We start from the raw sequence: 17,014 nt of genomic DNA on the forward strand, positions 1-17,014 counted from the left end.
AGTTTGTTTTAGCTCAAGAGTTCAATTTGAGTTTGGGACTTATTTTTCTAGGCTTCCTATGGACTCATTCTTACTTTCCATTATTGACAGATGGATCCCTTCTCCATGGAAGAGTCTTTTATGTCTCAGCCCATCTATAACTATCTGGCTCGTTTTGGGGGAATATGAGTTGGGGCAGATGGATACTCCTGAGGAAAGAAAATACAGATGGATGGATGCACAGGCAGGTGAGCAGATGAGTACAGCTATTTGAAGTTGTCTTAGAAGTCTGGAATAAGACTTGATAGGAGAAACCCTAAAGCAGAGAAAAGGATGCAGACAGGAGCTGACTTTGCCTATTTTCCTGACTCTGCCTCAGGGAATGCTTTAATTCTGAGTTTGAGAATCCTGGCAAAGGATCCAGGCAGTAGGCTGCTACCAAGAGACAGAAAAACCAGCAATGCACTTTGTGGCCTTTAGCAATTGGGGAGAGAAATTAGAAACCCACATAGCCAAAATCCCAATGAATAAGGGATGTGGGGAGGAACCCCATAACTGTCACTTTTCCCAAATTCTAAAGCTCCACCAGCAAGCAGCTAAGCAGTCAAAAGCTCAGTGTTGCACAGTGAGCCAAGTTCTGAGTGTCTCCTGATGCTAAAGGCTCAGAAGCCACCACACATCTAGACTCATCCTCACCTGGGTACCTAACCAGCCTCCAAACCGCACAGACCCTGACTGAATTGAGGTGCCCAGCTCCCATCTGCCTTGCAAAGGCCAGGTGACTCTTCACCAGAAGAAAACACCACCATACAGAGCCTCTCCTCATGTCTGTTTTCCATATCTGCTTTACAGTCCAGCTCATCTTTCCTCACCCTGGAGCCTGGTAGAAAAGCCAGTTTCTCAGACCTCCAGCAGAAAAGATGTCTCCTCATCCACCAGTGACTAGGCCCAGACTGGCTTTATGCAACCTAAAAGCTACTTTCATTCCAGCTAATATCCAGACTTCAAACTCTGCAAAGTACTACCTGGATGTGTGTTCAGTGCTTATACCCAAGTTGGTAATTACCTCAAGACACTTCCTTGCTTTTACCAACGAGGACATGACCATATTTTAAAACAGCCACCAAGAAATGTCTTCACAACCGCATAAAAGGATGTGGGCTCTGTGGTCAATCTCACATTTGAAATTGGAAAATTCATAGCATCTATGTTTTCTCTCGCTATGCACACCATCTATTCCAAATGTTCTCTGAGCAGAGAAAATTGCCAAGTCAACTTGCAAAGGAAATCACACACTGCAAGATAAATTACTCAGTTGTGTTTAACTAAACCCTGACAGATGTGCAGGTAATCTGTATCTTTACAAGACTCCTGGATTTCCCATAGGCTTCCCAAAGTACACAGGCTGTGGATGGTTGATGGAATCAGGCACTGGAATCTTCAGAGAGTGAATCTTGTCACTCAGGGACAGATCCACAAGCAGGGAGCTGCTGGCATGGATAGAGAGAGATTGGAAAACCAAAATGGAGATAGGCCCTCAATAGAGTCCAAAGCCCTGTTCACTCATACTGCCCTCAACAGAGAAGTCCTTAGGAGGAGAAAGTCAGGCATATTCAGCCTAGAGCTTGATATATTCCAGAGGAAAAAAGTAATCAAAGATGACAGCCTGCAGAGAGCTATTTGTTCAGATTTGGTTCTCAAGCCACAGTACACAGATGTACATGGGAGGAAAACACTTGCTTTTTAAGGGTTCATCTCCACCCTGGACAAAATTTCTAACCTGTGATTCTTGCTTTCAGAAGTGAGGGACCCAAGAGTCCTTGCAATATACTTAGTACCTTCCTAGGGAAAATTAATTTTATGGGGAGGAAAGTGTAAAATCATATCCACCTGCTGTTCCTGCACTCTGCCCTGAAGTGGGCCAGTCTTATCATTTCTAATGAGGATTCCTGCTGCTCTCCACCCTTCCTGGTGAGAGATGAAGGTGCTCAGCATCAGTCTTCAGAGGAAATATGGTGCTGTCTAGGGAAGCATTTAGTTAAGTCATGAAGATCAGAGAACTGAGCTATTTTGCCACTACATTACTTTCCTGAGTAGATGAGTACCAGCTAGCCCCCTTGTTCTCCCATGTTCAGTTATACCCCCTTCTGGCTTCCTCCTGGATTTCAGCTTGCTTTGTGTTGTTCTCATTCTCCCAGTAGTCTCTGCTCAGCATCTTCCATCTCAATGATGTTTCCCCATTTGCCTTCCTGTTTCTCCAGGTCACTTCGTACCTTTCTTACGTGACCCCAATCTGTTCCAACATTGGCATCATTTCTGGGATCCACTGATTCCCAAGGTGAGCATCCTCTCGCAGGAGGTACCCAGATATTCAAAGCCTCAGGTAAACACTTAGGAATTGTACTAGATTTGTCTTCTGTACCCTCCTTATCAGTGGGCCACAGAATGTTTGCTTCTTGCTATCTCTGCCTTTATTCCAGTCCATAATGCCCCAGGGACATCTGGAACAGGCTCCAAATTGTACTCCCATCTTTCTCCCCACATTCTCTTTTTCATCCAGCAGCCAGAGTGACCTTTCTAAAATGGATATTTGTCACTTCCCTTCTTGAGCTACTTCAAAGGCTCACACTTACTGTGTAAGTTAAGTCATAACTTCCTGGTATGACCTAAGTGATGGTAGGGTCCATCACTAAAGACCTTGCTGTCTCCCTTCTGCATTCTACCTGCTTTGGCCTCCATGTTCTGTCCTTCCTCCCATTCCTTCACTCTTTCACCTGGACATACCTCTCCTTGTCTCCTTGACAATGCCAATGTCTCCATTATATCTCAGTTTTAAGGTTACTTCCTCTCTGAGTACTAGTTCCTAACACTCGGACTTGCTCCTCAGATGACTTTTATCCCACCTCTGATTTCTCATTCAATGCCCATATCCCCCTAGATCACAGCAACATAAACATGTTCTGAGATTCCTCAACATCAAACACAGCCTGGCATAGAAATGCTCTCAATATACACCTACTGTGGGGCTGTCATAACCCCCTTGTTGCCTTTTGAAAGTTGCAATTTTTCCATCTGCAAAATGGCATAATAAAACTTAGCTAATAGCATCAGTAAAACATGGCTCATAGCTTCTGGCCTTCAGCAGGGACTCAATAAATTTATATTCTCCTTTCCATACCCTAACTGTTTACATAAAGTTAGAATTGTATTGTTATGCTTTATTTTTAAGCCTGGGGAGTTGCTGGTTGCATAAAGAGTAACATGTCTCCTTACTTCTTTTATAGGCTAGTCAGTCAGAAGTTCAAGAGATTTGGGTTGCAGTTTCTGTCTGCCTTCTCTCAAGTGGATAAACTCCACAGTGGGGGGATTGGTCTGACTTCCCCACACCTATGTTCCTAGCACTTACCATAAAGTGTATGTAGTAGTTGTTCAAAAGAAAACATGAATGAAAGGACACATGAGTTACAAATTCCCAAGGTCAAATGCTATTATGTTGTAGAGTCGGGACTTGAATGCCATCCCTGTGTGTGGGACTGGTTCCCTGGATAGATTGGGCTTGCAAGTTTCTAGTCCTCATGTATGCCATTAATATACATGGTCCAAGCTCTGGGTTGAAAGAAGTACAAATGTCAGGTCCTTGCATGTAAAGGATGCTCTATAATGACACAGGCAGGCAGCTTGCTGAGCGATACAGGACAGAACAAGCCCTTACCTTCATTAGCTTTGGTGTGAGAACAATGGCCTTTTGGGAGGACTGCCAGAACAGCCTGCTACACGTCACATGGGCAGCCACTAGGGCTTCATTAGAGAAAAGCATAGTGCCATTGCACATTACTCCACAATGTGAAAAAAAGACAGGTCCCTCCCCTAGGAAAGCAGAGCACACAGGCAGGGAAGGGCCCAGGTAATCTGAGGCTCTCCCAATGGACTTTGCCTGTCTGGAAAATATGACTGAAATGCAATAAGCAAATGTAAATGAGGCACATGCCATATCCATGGAAGGTAGATAGCACCGGGAAACAGATGTGATGGCCATTTCCACCTGGGAACCTTCTCGACCCTCCATCCAAGGGTGTGGAGCTTTAAAGTACTATGAGCTAGCCTGGATTTGAATGCAGACAGCATTGAAGAAAAGCCTGAAGTACAGCATAAGCAACCCAGTTGACAGAAGTGGAAAGGACTCACTGTTGCCAATACTGTAGAAGAAGCTCTTCCAGGATTACTGCAACAGCCCTGGAGGTTAGAGAAGGGCAAGGGAGAGGACTGATCTCATAATATTTGCTTATGGGGCAGTTAGGCTGCCTGGGCAGCAGATAATGGTGGAGGTAAGGCATTGCTTCTGATCTGAATGAATGTCACTAGCCTATCTCCGCCTAACCCTAGCCCCTGTGTTCCATCCTCCCTCCCAAAGTCAAGGGCTAATGAAGAGCTAGCTAGGAAGAAAGTTTCAAAATTTTGAAAGGAGAAAAACAATTTTCAATTAGAAAATAAAGCTTCTTTAAAAAGTACTCCCAAAGGCTCTAACTGGTATCCGAACCTGTTTTCAGCTTATTGATGACTTTGGGGGCAGAATGATACTCTCAGCAAGCCCTTTCAGAGGATTAGACTTAAAGGGAAAGAAAGAGGTACAGAAAATACTGGGCAGGTGATATTAAGAAATAAATAGAAGTGGGAACAGGATAAAAAGTCTATATTCAAAGCTGGATTGCTAATATCTACCAGGGGGAGACAGGGAGCAAGTGTGACCAGGTGTGTGTCTGTGTCAGCAATCCTAATTGAAGCCACATTTGAACACTTGACTGGGGATGCCTCGAAATGACAAATCTGACATATAAGCATCATAGAATATCTATAAACTTGTGCTAGGAAACCAATTACTGGTCTGCTCTTGAATGTATGGAATCCTTCAGGTAAAGGGCCCAAGGAAAAAATACCTCAACACACACACACAAACACACACACAAACACACACACACACACACCAATCTCCCTCTCCCACCCAGCCTCACTGATGCTTAGCTCAGGGTTCTGGCAGAAGCTAATATGAAAACAACCAGGATTTAATTTAAACTTTAGTGCCTCTGAAGGTAATTAAAGAGTTGGGCCAGGCTCAAGTTCTCGCTGGGAGCAGGCTGGGAGGCCTCTCAGCAATGGAGACCTGGGGCTGGCCCTTTCGCACTAATCTCCTTCAGCCCTCCTAGGTGCTGTTGGGAATAATTACTTCATCAGAGCAGCTCTGGATCAATGCACTCAGAGTGTTTGCAATTAGCAGTTCCTGAAAAAGGTCCAGCTGAGCCTTCTGTAGGGCGGAGAGTAGAAGCTGGGATAACACTTCCTGAGCCTGGAATGGAGCAAAGGCGAGATGCCTTCTTAAACTGCCTTTCTTGGGCCCAGCCTCTTCCCTGCACTATTGCATTCTCAGGCTGCTGGTAGCCTGCAGGACTCTAGAATCCTCCTCACCAACAGCACTAGGTCCCTCCTGTTGTATATCTGGTCTCAGTGCTGGAGCGATCTGCACAAGTGCTGAGGATGCTGCACACCATGGAACTTGAAAGAGGGAGAAACAGCGAGTCTACAATTCCCTTAGGCACGTGGGCTCTAATAAACTGGAACACAAATAGGTTACAGTTGATGCTGCTTAATACAGTTTTAAGAGCAATAACCAGACTCATTGAACTTTCAAAGAACCCTGGGGAGGCAGGAGAGACTAAGTAGGTTTTGGAATTGGGTGGAACTAAGCACAATCCCTTTTTTGCCACCCCAGCTGGGACTGTGGACAAGTTAGTTTCAAACCTCAATCTCCTCATCTGCAGAAGGAAAGTGAAAAGGGAACTAGTTACTAGGATTATAAGGGTTAAGCTGGAATGTACTTAAGCACTCAGCACCAGATCTGCCACATCGTCCACACGCAGTAGCTGCTGGCCATGATCTTTGTGTTTGTGAACACAGGGTGGCATGGTGATCCACCAGTTTGTGAACTGAGATCCTAGATATGGTATTTGCACAGGAAATGGTCTCCTGAAGCCATCCAGCAAGATATGATTCTCCTCTGTCTTGTTTCAGAGAAGTTCAATGATCTCTCCCAGAACCTACAGATGGTCAATGGCAAAATGGAGATGACACCCAGCTCCCTTAACTAGGAGTTCACTCATCTGCTCATAGGGCATGACCCAAGTCCCCCAGAGCTGCCTGTATTTGCTCTTGCACAGTTCCCAGAGGCACACTGAGGGCCTATGCCATAAGGTAACAATCTTGCACTTAAGTTTAAGGGTTGGGACTTCAGGTTTCTGCATCTGAATACCAGTGTTGTTGTTTGTCAGGAAAGTCAGGGATCTTCTCTGAGCCTCTGCCTTCTTATCTGTAAAATGGGGATGGCCATAGTACAGGCACCATCAACCTCTCAGGCTGCATAAGTGCTTAGCATGAATATTAAGCTATCAAAAATTAACAGGTAGCCACTGTCATCTTCTGCTCTGAGGATGTTCAGGAGCTTGTAGCATTTACCCTTGAGAGGCTAATAGTATGCTCCCAGCCACAACCAACTGCAATGACAGAAAACGCACTTGGGGCTCAAGGAAGGGACTTCCAAAGCATACACGGATGAATCCCATTTCTAATTGGAGCTCATCTGACAGGGATCTGAGCCAGGTTATGTCTGCTCAAATTAAATTGTATTATATGCAATTCCAGTTTTTACTTTTCAGTGCCTAAAACATCAATATATATGCATGTTCTTTTACCCTCAGAGAAGGCATCATTTTATATAAAAATGGGCAAGAGGAAAGGAATCAGGACCCCATTATTCAGGAGCTTGCTAACAAAGTCTTTTTTAAAACACAGTTTTTGCAAGAGCTTAAAATACTGACATTAAACTTAGAAGATGAGTTAAACTAATTAATGCTACAACCTACAAGCAAAGATGGATAAATTTCCCTATTAAAGCCATTAAGACTATTCTTGGTAACCTGATTTGAGGAGACTTTAATGTTTCCCTTGATTCTAATGGTAATCCTTCATCTGGAAAAAGAAATACATTTAGAACTTGCACAACACTGGTAAATGTGCATTAATGGAGTAACACTTATTTTTCCCCCTGAATAATCTAGAGCAGAAAGGTTAGCTAGAAAAAATAAGCTTTTAAAGATTCTGATAAAATCCAGTCTTTTCCACATTCTGGGGCAAAAAAAAAAAAAAAGAATATGCAAAATGTTGGTTAGAAATGCCAATTTGGGATTTAATTGTATTTCCTAGCCAATGGTTCAGTATTTCCTTTTCCTCATATATATGGGAGACCTGGAACAGATTGGCAGTGAATGTAGAAAACAGAATTATAATGATCAGTTTTACTGAAGGAGTCAATGGCCAACCAAACTTCTTATGTCTTAAACTAATAAAGACTAAACTTGAAAAATAATAGTAGGTGCTACAAGATGAGACATGAATGGGCTCATCCAGGACTACTGAGAGCCTAGATGGACAGAGCCCTGGGAAAGGGGTTGGTGTAGTGATAGCTGATCTCTGCCTGGGTCACATCCCTGCAGAAAGAGTATGAAAGTCACTGTGACTTTTGGTAATGTGTAAACTCTAGTAGCCAATGGCAGTCAAGGAATTCTTCTGGGAGGAAGCAGAAGTTGAGCTGAGGTTCACATGTAGGGAAGAGGTAGGGAAACATTCTAGGCAGGTTTTCAAAACAACAAAGCCAGTTTGAATGAAGTGATCGATTGATTGGTTAAGCTGATTTATACTTAAGATTAGCTTTACTCAAATCAATTTTAATAGGATTAAATCTATTTCTTAGCCAGTGTGGTGGCATATGCCTGTGACCCCAGTGGCTTGGGAGGCTGAGGCAGAAGGATTGCAGCCTCAGCAGTTTAGTGAGGCTGTAAGCAACCTATTAAGATGCTGTCTCAAAATAAAAGATAAAAAGAGCTGGGGATGTGGGTCAGTCAGTGGCTGAGTGCCCTTGGGTTCAATCCCTAGTACCAAAAAAGAAGAAAAAAGATATTTCTAAACTGTAAATGTATATAAAAATATGAATGCACATAAGTGTGTCTGTTAATTTCTGTTTATCTATTTTAAAATATTCTGCTCTACTATACATCACATATGTACATATACATTCCAAGGGATGATTTCTGACACAGCACTATTCCAGGACTCATCCTGAAGCCTAAATCTATAAGTGGCTTTTAGGGTACATAAACAGAAAATGTGTTTTTAGGATACATATAAGAAGAACCTCTATTCCTAATGGGCAATTTGCATCCAGTTTCACCATCTCGAATTCTGAATCCAAATCTAGGTGCTATTAAACATAGCTTTAGCTTCTGTTTCTCAATGCTTAAAACATCAACATATGCATGCATGATTTTACTCTTATAAAGGAGGCTAACCTACATTGTTATTTAATGGGTCATGAAGCCACAGGGATTGGTGGAAGACCATGAGTGACAAACTTGAGAACTAAGATCTTATCCTGACAATATAGGAAGCCTAAGAGGCATTGGGAAACTGAATGGTTCTTTTACTTGGGGGTGAAAGAAGGACACAACTGGACACCTCCATACACAGATTTGGTGGTGGACCACAAGTGGACTTAGGTACATGAGCTCCTCTTACTTACTTCTCTCAGATCTTCCCCAAGTCCCTACCCTGACCTAGATGGATGGAGACATAAGTGGACAGGCTGGTGGTTGGACAGGTGGGAGCTCCATGCCCTTCTGTAACAAAGGTCCACCAGCATCTCCAGGGATCTAGGCTGAAGTTGGTATTGAGGACCTAACAGAAGGGTCCTGGAGAAGCCTGGGCCAAATTCAGTCTGACTTTTTCACTTTTATACATCTGGTAGACAAACTAGTAAAAGATCATTATAAACAAAACAGGATCCCAAGAAGAACCTCCTGAAACCATAAAGTGTGTCTTAGGCTACTGCTAATGCCACCAGGATGAGTATTTGACTCATGAATTCTCCTACCCTTCAGGTCACACAACTCATTCTCAGTTTGTCCCCTCTCTTCCTCAGGGAATGAATGGGAACCTGGTATAAGAAGCAGCTGGCAACCAACCTCAAGGGCCTCCCCTGGATTCATAGAAGACCTTGTGACTGACACAGAGATAAAATATTAGCTATTATTATTTCTCTTTCTAGTAAAACTGCTGTATTTGATCAAACTGTGGGTTGAGAGATACAGTATCTAACCAGGTGGTAGGACAGCATACAACTAGCAACTTCTCTCTTCCCCTCCTGCATATCAGATATAATTAACAATGAAAACAGGGAGAAAAGTCATATATTTCACTTCCACTTACACTAAAAAAGAAAGAGAGCCTCTAGGCTTGAACAGTATAGCAGAAGCCACCCAGATGGAAATTAAAAAGAAAAAGGTCCAAGTGGGCCAATAAAAAAGCAAACAAATAAAAATCAGCACAAATATCTTTCCCACAGGCAAAGGGTTCCTCATGAAGTGACAGACCAAAAGTTCCTGCTCAGCAAGAACTAAGGGATAGGTTAGAGTTGAAATGAAAAGGTAGGATAGAGGAAAATGGCCCAGGGGCCACGGATCTCAGAAGATGCCCACAAAATTGTTTCTGTGTAAGGAAGAAGCTCATTGCAAAGCACTTAGTTGGCACAGCAAGAGAACTAGAGAGGGGGTGAACATAGCTGAGGAGAGAAACTCTTTGGGGCCCCATCTGTTTCATAGGAACAGAAAAAGATAGGACTAGATAGAGGAGCCATTTTAATAGGAATGCATCTGTCACCGGTGAACCACTCAAGCTAGGGGCCTTTGGACTCTGAAGTCCGTGGATGGCCTCGTTCCTCAGTTTCATCCACAGGACTCCTTTATGAATAAGCAGACCAGTAAAACCTAACTTATTCCAATAATAGTTGTTTTTTTTTTGTTATTGTTGTTGTTATAAAAGTGGCTGATACGTTGATTTTAAAAATTAATTAAAAATTTGAGAAAAGGGAATCAAAACTTACCGTATAACAATGAGCAGAAAATCATAAAAATATGGACCAATTATAATAGCATGAATCCAAGTGAATCAACCACCCTTATTGGAAAGGAGGGGGCAGGGGGTTAGCAAGGAATGTGATGGACATCATTATTCAAAGTACATGTATAAAGACACAAATTGGTGTGAACATACTTTACATACAGAGATATGAAAAATTGTGTTGTATAGGTGTAATAAAAATTGTAATGCATTCTGCTGTCGTTTATTTTTTTAAAAAATCAATTAGAAAATTAAAAAAAAAAAAAGACAATGAAGTGTACAAAAACTCAGAGATGAGGAGACGGTTCAGGTGATGAAGCCAGAACTGGAAGAAGTACAAGGGTGAATGGACACCAGAAAACACAGTAAGAGGGAAGGATGTCTGAAAGAAAAGAGGAAATAATGGGAAGAGGAAGTAAAGAAGAAATCCCAGTGGTTTAGAGAATAAGTGAGAGCTCTAGAGAAGAGGCAGGGCAAACCTCACACGAGGCTGATTCCCCTTAAGAGACCATTGAAAATGACGGAACAGGACACATTTAAAATATAATCCATCTAAACATTCCTGAGATATAGAAGAATTGAATCCACATATGAAAAAGGCCTAGTGTGTGCCAGGGAAATGGACCCGGGATGGTCAATACTAAGGTTCATCCTAATTAAATTATGTACTAGATTTTCAAAATAAAGAAATATCAACATGGCAGCAGAAGTATGTGCAAGTAACTTGTGAGAGATAAGAGAAATAAGGCTGCCCTCAGATTTTAGCACAGTAATATTCAAAGCCTGAAGTCAACAACAGAGCAGTGTCTACAAGTTACCTAAGAATAGAATGAGAAATCTAGGGTCTTATGTCTACCTGAACTCTCCTTGAAGAATAAATAACACAGAAAAGAGGTTCTAAATACAGAACTTGAGGACTATTGTTCCCATGAGCCCTTCCAAAGGACCTACCAGGTGACTCACGCCAGCTGTGAAGGTGACTTGAAAAATACATTTTCTTCCAATGAACAAAGGTGAAAATTTGGCAACAGAATGCTCTATTAATGAGGAAGTGGTAAAAGTAACAACAAAACAGGCAGAGGGAAGAAGTAGTTACTTAATCTGTAATAACTGATGTAACATAAAAGCATCAAAAGATGAAAAATCAATGACATTTTATAGAACTAAAGGTCAACCCTGAAAGGATAAATATATTAATTATCCAGTGGTAGAAGAAAGGGAGGGGGCAGAGAGAGGCAGAATTTCATCACTGTTCAAAGTGATAATATTCCTAAATATCAGAATGATTATACACACATGCTCTCTCACAAAGAAGACAGAATACACAGTGAGAAAAAAAAATACACAAAGGAAAACAAAAACCAACAGAACTGTTGTGACCAAGCTTTTTATATCAATAAATATAAATGAGTCAAAATTTACCCTGCAAACAAATAAGATTATAATTTCAGACCTGGTCACAAAGAAAAGCATGACCATATACTGATTACAAATAATGGAACAATAGTAAAAGGATTTAGAAAAGTAGCTAGCTGTTTTGATTCTCAGATTTCCCTGTGGGATTCAGATTTACACTCACATATACCTATTTGGAGCAACACTACTGTATTGTTTAAAAAAGCAAAAGGCTGGAAATACTTCAAATATCCACAATTAAATCAGCCATAATATGCCCACACAATAGAAAATGACACAGCTAGATGTGCTAGAATTTTCAAGATATATTAAATTAAAACAGCAAAGTACAGCATATATCATATATGACTATGTTAAGGGGAAGGGGCCAAGTATTTGTGTTTGTATTTGTTTCTATATGCATCAAGAACCTTATCAAGGGGAGCCAGGTACAGTGGATCATGCCTGTAATCCCAGCATCTCCAGTGAGTGAGGCAGGAGGATTCCAAGTTCAAGGCCAACCCTAGCAACTTGGTGACACCCTGTTGCAAAATTAAAAAAAAAAAAAATGCAAAGGGCTAGAATGTAGCTCAGTGGTGGAACACCCTGGATTCAAGCCCAGTACTGCAAAAAACAACAACAACAATAAAAAAACTTCTCTTGAAGGATATATAAAAAACTAATAATCCTGGCTTCTATTTGTGGAGGAGGTGGGAAGTCAGGCTGATGGGAGACAGGAATGGGAGGGACAATTTTTATATTCCTTTGAATGATATTTTGGTTGTGATGTGAATATATACCTTCAAAAAATTAAAATCTGTTTCCTTGTCTACCCGCCTCACCAAACCACAGGCTCCCAGAAAATAGGGATCATGTCCTACTCACTCTGTTTTCTCCTTGGCACTGTGTTCAAGACCTGAAACAACTCAACACCAGTAGCTGGGTGAGGTTTGCTGAATGGTTGAGTAAATGGAGGAACATAGTGCAGGACCACAGGCCCAAGGTGGGAGAGAGCGTGAGTGACGGGACCACAGGAGACTTGTTAGCTGTAACTCAAGATGGTTTGCACCGCTCCATCAGTTCTCATGCCACATGCTAACAGTTTTCTTTTTAGTCCAAAGGGGAAAAAATAATCCCTAAATGCAGGATTTTTTAATCAACACAATCTGTGTACTGTTCTCCATTCTGCCCTGGGACCTTGGGCAGATCTAAATTCAATTCCAGCACTCCCTGAGCCAGACACTCTGGGGGATACAGAGATGATTAAGACACAGCCCTTGCCTGGTGTTGGGTCTCCCCTCTCCTGATTTGTAAAAGGAGAACACTTTCTCTCCATTGAGTTGGTGGAATTTTAATGAGGGAGACCGCAAGCTGTTTCTCTCCCAGAATGCTCCTTCCTGGAGAACCAAGGCTCTGCTCAAATATGTCTTCATCTAGGGAATCTCCTCTCGACATCCACCCAGGAAGATTCCTGGGGATGTCCGCGGGTGCAGGGTCCCACAGATGCAGCTTATGTGCATCATTACACAACCTGTTGTCCACTCTGGACTGAGTGCAGAGTAGCAAGGATGCTAGATAGTCACATCTAACTGCCCCCAGTTCCCAGCAGAGAGCCTGGATGAAAGCAGATAGGGATAAATTTGAAGAAGGCACAAAAGAAAAGAAGTAAATATTTTAAACCAAGTGTAAACACTGTTTCTGTTACCATAAAACCACCACTAGTATACATGGTAAAATGTCTAAACAATCAAGTGACCATTGTATACCTTTGAGGATGAGGTGGAAAACTAAAACTATCATGCTTGACAGCTCCAAATTCAGAGATTTCTTGTGCTGAAATTGGGTCTCCTGGTTTTCAGATTGGTGCTAACTTCTACTGCTAAAATCTCAGACCTCAGCCCAACCTGGCAACAGCCTGGGGGTCCCTCAAATCTTATTTCCATGTTTCTTTGTATATTATGATTGCATGATGCTAGACCTATTGCACACACCTGGCTTGTTTCCACACTGGCATCTCATTCCTGTCTTTATAGTTACCACCACATAATTTAGTTTGTCTGTGTCTCTGCAAGCTTATTTGGAAACCATGGAACACTGCTTACAGAAAATTAAGCTTCATTTTCTTGAAGCATCCAGCCAATAGTGCAGGCAGAAAATGGTGATTTGGAGGTAACTGGCTTATGCATATGTAAACATGATGCATTTAGTAAATTATGTAGACTTCACACCTCAGAGCATTGAAGAAAACAAAGGTACCTTCCAAGAAAACTTTGGTGCAATAGAGTCATTCTGAAAGGAATACTGAATTATTGTTTGGAAGAATACTTGAGCTCACATATGAATGGAAAATAATGGTTTCTAATGCAAAGCATGAGCATGAACAAGAATTTGAACAGGTCTAATTTTAAAAGGTATTATAGCATCTCTAAGGACTCCCAGGAGTTATAGCCCATAACGTGTCTTGAGATTGAATTCATGGTATGATGAGGTTGTACAATTCAGACTCAATTCCACAGTGACTCCTCGTACTTCACACAATTTCCCAGTACATATTTTTCTCCATGGGCCTAGAGAGAAAATTCTAGGCCCACCCTGAGCTCAAAAACCATTATAATAGTTAAAGCAATCCTGCAATCTATTACACACAGTTTCCATTCTCCACTAGGACCTGTTGCCTCAATCCCTTCTAATAATCTCATCAGCAATAAATCACACTGAAGATGTAATTAAAAGCTTGACTTCTGTAAGGGAAACATTAAAAGCCCACATTGTAGACTTTAAAATTCCTGCACAAGTCACGTTATAGTAGATGAGCTTAAGTGGCTTCCAATTTGTGGGCTACAGAAGAGGTGGTTCATTTGTCTGCAGGCATTGCATCTACAGGGCTAGTTAATTTCCAATGCTCAAACTGCCAGCTGTAGACTCCAAGAGTCTAGGTGGTACCTGTGCAGCTCTAGCACTTAACACTGGGAGTAATAATATGCCCCAAGAGCTGCCATGTGTGAAACAATGCCAAGACCACACTAGTGCTCTCTCTACCCTCCCCCCCATCCTAGTGATAACCCTTGGGAATCATTATTATTATTTCTATCTTACTAATGTAGACACTGAAGCAGAGGGACAGTAAGTGACTTTTTTTCTGGTTCCTGCTGACCATTTAGTATAAGACAGGCATTACACATTCACACAACCTCATGAATTATCACACCAACTCTATGAGGCGGGGACTTCGGCTGTGAATGAGAAGAAATTACTTATCTAAGTCCAGGAGCTCCTAAGTGGCAGAGCTGGGTGACACGTTCAGGGTTCAGCCAAGTCTGTCCTGCTTTGTCCTTCATTCTCACCATTAAAAAGGGTTCCCCACTGCCAGAAAATGAGGGAGACCTGGGGAAGAAGTGTCTTGTGCATGCAGAGGTCATGCTGGTCCCTGTCACTCAGTACTTCCCCTTTGTCCTCCTGTCTATCCCACAAAATACGCAAAATACACACACATGATTATAAGTGAAAGATTCACTAATCCTCACCACAGTTCAATGAGGCAGGCACTCTGATCTTTCCCATTTTATAACTATAAAGACTGAGGTTTGGGAAAGTTATATGACCTACTGAAATTAAGCAAACTGTTAAGTGCAGGGTCAGGGTTTGCACCAAAGCTGTCTGACTCTAGGTCTTATACTTTCTGACACAAGTTATATACTAGTAAATCTAATAAGAGACCATTGCTCATCAGCTAGCTCTAACTAGGATTGTCTCAGGATGAGAAACGAACTGTGAAAATTATCATGCTTTAGTAGATCTTCTATAAGACCTAAGTCAAATTAGCATAGATGAATACAAACATTTAATTATTCATTTACAAATGACAACAACATATATAACAGGAATAAAAACAAACCAAAAAGCCTCACCCAGAAACAAATGTTTATAGTATTAGGAATTACAGCGTGGAAATATGTTGGAAAACTAAGAAGCCATTACAAAGTATGAGAAAGAAGGATCTCATAATGTGGAAAATACTTACATTCGTTGGGGAAAAAGCAAATTACAGCAGTATCTCTGATTTGATCCCACTTTTCTGATATGAGATGGGTAGTGTGAAAGCATGTGAGAGACTGATGGTGGGGCAACAGGGAGATACAACCACAGGCTAACAACAGGGCCACTCCACAGGAGGAGCATGCTGAGTGTGTTCTAACTTTCTTCCGTTAACATTCTATCCATCATTTTGTGATTTAAAAAAAAAAAAAAAACTTGGATTTTTTAGGCCCAACAACTTGGATATAACTGAGGGTAAGACAAAATGGCCCAGTAAGTCTAGAAAAGGTAACTGGGGACCACACCAACATTTCAGAGTTTAGAGTATGTGGATATTTTCAGAAACATGTTTCATGGTGACATTTATTTGGCAAATTTTCCATCTTTCTTTGGTGACTTGCATTCCAGTTTCCTGTCAGAACATATTTAAAGTTTGCTTAATTAGGTTTCCTAATTTATATAAACATGGAATATTTTTATGTAGGGGACCTGATTGGTATTATGCAGATCTGAGGAAGCCAGATTGGGAAATGTGTTCCTATAAAACAATATTCATCGTTAACAGGCCATGCATATAGTCCAAATGCCAAACTCTCTTTCTAGGAATTTTCTCTCTCACCAGAGAAACTAATGAAACTTTTCCTTTCTGCAAACCCTGTAAATACTTTTAGAATCTAAGTCAAAGAAGCCAGGTTCTTAATCATTCTAGAGGTGAGATAGCTGGATCTGCACTTAAGACATTTTGAAAGTATTAGACACTTTCTTTTTTCAGTGCTGTAGCTGCTAACATCACCAAGAGTGTTGTCACTAAGAGCTATACTTTTCTTGAGAGCTGGCCTAGGAGTCCTATTATCAAGCCTCAATATTACTCAGAGGAGAGCAACAGGGGGTTAGGACAGTTGTGGCTTGATATTATGGAATAAGTATGTAGCAGAGCAGTAGCGATGGATCTGGTTATCCTGGTTCCTCAATGACCCTCTTTCTTTGGCCATGTGGTTCCAGGTGGGGGTGTGACCTAAAGACATCCAAGATCACTGTGTATCCTTGCTAGTCCATGAAGGGGGGTCTTTGAGCATCAAAATTTGGGATCAGAATCAGATCTACCTTACCAGGTAGTTCAGCCTGCTGTGCCCAAACTGTGTCTGAGGTAGAGGGAGGAGAGGACACACTCCTAGGTCTTTAAGAGCAATCTAAATGAGGGTCTTTCTATGTCCATATACCTGAGCTTATCACCTATCATGGACTATGTACATAGCTAAGACCCATTAATCCAATTTTCTATCTCAAGGGATATTAGAATCCCGACACGAACAAACTCCTGAGAGGGTCGAAATACGTCATCTTTTATTTAGGTTTGTTTTGCTTTTGTAATCCTGTGTAATGATGTGAAAAACCCCCAATGACTCTGACAGAAATCACCCACTTATCTGACAGTTATATTACAGTGCATTCAGCAAGGGTCTCATGGAGAAAAGGTAAATGGACAAAGGCCTAATTTGTCTGGAGGAGACTTCTCCAAGATGGACAGATTTTCTCCTGTGAAATTAGGCTGGAACTAATTCAGACCTTTCTGGGTAAAAGTGAATTTTTAAAGCCTCATTTTTCT

At 41.5% G+C, this 17,014-nt stretch overlaps 1 protein-coding gene across 1 annotated transcript in view; it reads right to left on the reverse strand.

The window, feature by feature from the left end:
* The window catches only part of Spock1 (SPARC (osteonectin), cwcv and kazal like domains proteoglycan 1), a 495,655-nt gene that overhangs the window by 18,319 nt on the left and 460,322 nt on the right, over positions 1 to 17,014 (reverse strand). The window lies entirely within an intron of this gene.

Source organism: Marmota flaviventris, chromosome 5 (genome assembly GCF_047511675.1).
Source record: "Marmota flaviventris isolate mMarFla1 chromosome 5, mMarFla1.hap1, whole genome shotgun sequence".
Lineage (NCBI taxonomy): Eukaryota > Metazoa > Chordata > Mammalia > Rodentia > Sciuridae > Marmota > Marmota flaviventris.